Source organism: Pseudophryne corroboree, chromosome 3 (genome assembly GCF_028390025.1).
Source record: "Pseudophryne corroboree isolate aPseCor3 chromosome 3, aPseCor3.hap2, whole genome shotgun sequence".
In the NCBI taxonomy this organism is placed as follows: Eukaryota; Metazoa; Chordata; class Amphibia; order Anura; family Myobatrachidae; genus Pseudophryne; species Pseudophryne corroboree.
In genome coordinates this window covers 488939285-488942793 of record NC_086446.1, presented here as the reverse complement: position 1 = coordinate 488942793, position 3509 = coordinate 488939285, and positions in this window count along the sequence as shown.

The window sequence follows — 3509 nt, the reverse complement described above, 5'->3', positions numbered from 1 at the left end:
ATCACACCTGAGCAATGCATATGACTAGTTTCTCCATATTGGAGGTGTGTTGAAACTGTCATTACCAACAAAGGCTTTTGTACAAAGTATTAAATACATTTCAGTAAGCATGTTCAATACTTTTTCCCTGTGTCATTTCACATTATTACACATAACATCTATGGTTTGATTTATTTGCATGTGTGGATTGCATGGTTTGTTCGTGACTTATGGTGAAAATTTCATTACAATAGCCGCATTACATATATATTTACTGAAAAAAATGTTGGTGTATTTCATAGTTATTTTTCCCACTGTGTATATAAATATTCCAGTAAATAGATATAAAAATATTCCAGTAACATTGTATGGGTGTGAAAGCTGAACAGTCAAGAAGCAAAATTGGGGGGGCGGGGGGGGCTAGCACAGAAGGAGAGCAGTTGCAGCTTCCACTAGCTCCTGCTTTTGCACCATCTATTGTACCCTCCTGGCCTTCTTTACCCCAGTCCCGCACTCTAACCCTCCTCCCCACTCCTTTCCCTACCCCCTGCTGCTGCAAAACCGAACGGGAGATGCCGTGGATGCTCCTGTGGGCTGCGGCCTGCTTACCAGTCTGAAGCCGGGGCCTCGGTTTTGGTGTCAGCCCGCCGGACCCCCGGACACCCCAATCCGACAGCGGGCAGGCTTACCCTGTCTCCTTCTAAGTGCTCCGGCTCTGTCTCCACCTGTGGGGCGCCCTGGACGACCCGCAGACGGCTGCCTTGCTCCCGTCGCCCGGAGGACTGGGATGAAACCTGCATCCCTAGCAGCTTATACTGGCCGGCGGCCATCTTGATTCCGCTGCTCCGGGCGGAGGACTGTGACGGAGGGAGATGGAAGCTGCACTGTCTCTGCAACAGCTCATCTACAGTGCGGTGAGGAACTCTCCCTTCCCTCCCTGCGGCCAGGTCGCTGCCTCCCCCTACCCGCAGACCCACAACGCCACCCGCGACATGATCGCGGATTGAGGCCTACTGCTGCTCTTGACGCTTCAGCCTCGATTTCCCGGCCGCCCCCGCTGCAGACATCACATAGGCGCGGAGGTCCGGACAGCCCACAATCTGAGACGAAGACTACCCCTCTCATCCTGGGGTCTGCTGGGATATTGGCCTGCAGCATCTGAACCCCGCTCCTGCCCCCTGCCTGGCTTCTACTCAGGAGGCATTGCGACTGCTGCACCTCTCCAGTCTGTGCAGATCTCCACTACGACCAGGACCCTTCTCACTGCCCCTCACTACCAGCCGGTCAGCTTTACCTCTAGGGGGCTCCCTCCATACTAACAGTGTCACTGTTTATCTTCCTGCCTCCTGCGCTATATTCTTGATACCTTCCTCTGCTCCTGCCTGCAAAGTACGTATTGGGACTTGTAATTTCTTTCTATCCGTCTTCTGTGCTGCCCGTACTGGACTCCTGTGTCAGTGATATTACCCAGCTCTGCAGGCCACATTACCCTGTCATTTGCTCCTCACACTGTCACGCTCGGCGTAAGTTAGGGTTCCGGCAACCGAGTTTTGGCTGAAGGGACAGCTACCTGTGAGGAGAGTAAATGAGATGGCTGAATGTAATTCCTCCTATTGGGGTGGAAGCCAAACTAAGGGGTAAATTTACTAAGCTCCCGATTTTGACCGAGATGCCGTTTTTTCATCAAAGTGTCATCTCGGTAATTTACTAAACACTAATCACGGCAGAGATGAGGGCATTCGTAATTTTTTGCAAGTCCAAGTAAAAAATTACGAATGAATACACCATCGGTCAAAACGCGGCTGTTTAAGTATGAATCTCGGTCATTTACTAAGAAGTGCAAAGCAAAAAAAAAACAAACACTGCCGTGAAAAATTACAACTCGTAAAAAAGTGCTAAAAAAAAAACAGACCTTTTTTTTTTATTCGTGATTGGATAGGCATGCACGGATCCATGAGATCCGTGCATGTATATCAGTGGGAAGGGGTGGGAAAGTGCTTATTTTTTCAAAAAAAATTGCGTGGGGTCCCCCCTCCTAAGCATAACCAGCCTCGGGCTCTTTGAGCCGATCCTGGTTGCAGAAATATGGGGAAAAAAATGACAGGGGTTCCCCCATATTTAAGCAACCAGCATCGGGCTCTGCGCCTGGTCCTGGTCCCAAAAATACGGGGGACAAAAAGAGTAGGGGTCCCCCGTATTTTTAAAACCAGCACCGGGCTCCACTAGCTGGACAGATAATGCCACAGCCGGGGGTCACTTTTATATAGTGCCCTGCGGCCGTGGCATCAAAAATCCAACTAGTCACTCCTGGCCGGGGTACCCTGGGGGAGTGGGGACCCCTTCAATCAAGGGGTCCCCCCCCCCAGCCACCCAAGGGCCAGGGGTGAAGCCCGAGGCTGTCCCCCCCCATCCAATGGGCTGCGGATGGGGAGGCTGATAGCCTTTGTTGTAAAAGAAAAGATATTGTTTTTAGTAGCAGTACTACAAGGCCCAGCAAGCCTCCCCCGCATGCTGGTACTTGGAGAACCACAAGTACCAGCATGCGACGGAAAAACGGACCCGCTGGTACCTGTAGTACTACTACTAAAAAAATACCCAAAAAAAGACAAGACACACACACCGTGAAAGTATAATTTTATTACATACATACACACATACATACATACATACTTACCTTAAGTTCCCACGCAGGTCGGTCCTCTTCTCCAGTAGAATCCAAGGGGTACCTGTTGAAGAAATTATACTCACGAGATCCAGGGGTCCAGGCTCCTCGGGAAATCCAGGGGTAATCCACGTACTTGAAAAAAATAACAAAACGGTGTCCCGACCACGAACTGAAAGGGGACCCATGTTTGCACATGGGTCACCTTTCCACGAATGCCAGAAACCCACTTTGACTTCTGTCTAAGTGGGTTTCTTCAGCCAATCAGGGAGCGCCACGTTGTAGCACTCTCCTGATCAGCTGTGTGCTCCTGTCCTCACTGACAGGCAGCACACGGCAGTGTTACAATGTAGCGCCTATGCGCTACATTGTAACCAATGCTGGAAACTTTCTGCTCAGCGGTGACGTCACTTTAGGTCAACCGCAGGGCAGAAAGTTCCCATCATTGGTTACAATGTAGCGCATAGGCGCTACATTGTAACACTGCCGTGTGCTGCCTGTCAGTGAGGACAGGAGCACACAGCTGATCAGGAGAGTGCTACAACGTGGCGCTCCCTGATTGGCTGAAGAAACCCACTTAGACAGAAGTCAAAGTGGGTTTCTGGCATTCGTGGAAAGGTGACCCATGTGCAAACATGGGTCCCCTTTCAGTTCGTGGTCGGGACACCGTTTTGTTATTTTTTTCAAGTACGTGGATTACCCCTGGATTTCCCGAGGAGCCTGGACCCCTGGATCTCGTGAGTATAATTTCTTCAACAGGTACCCCTTGGATTCTACTGGAGAAGAGGACCGACCTGCGTGGGAACTTAAGGTAAGTATGTATGTATGTGTGTATGTATGTAATAAAATTATACTTTCACGGTGTGTG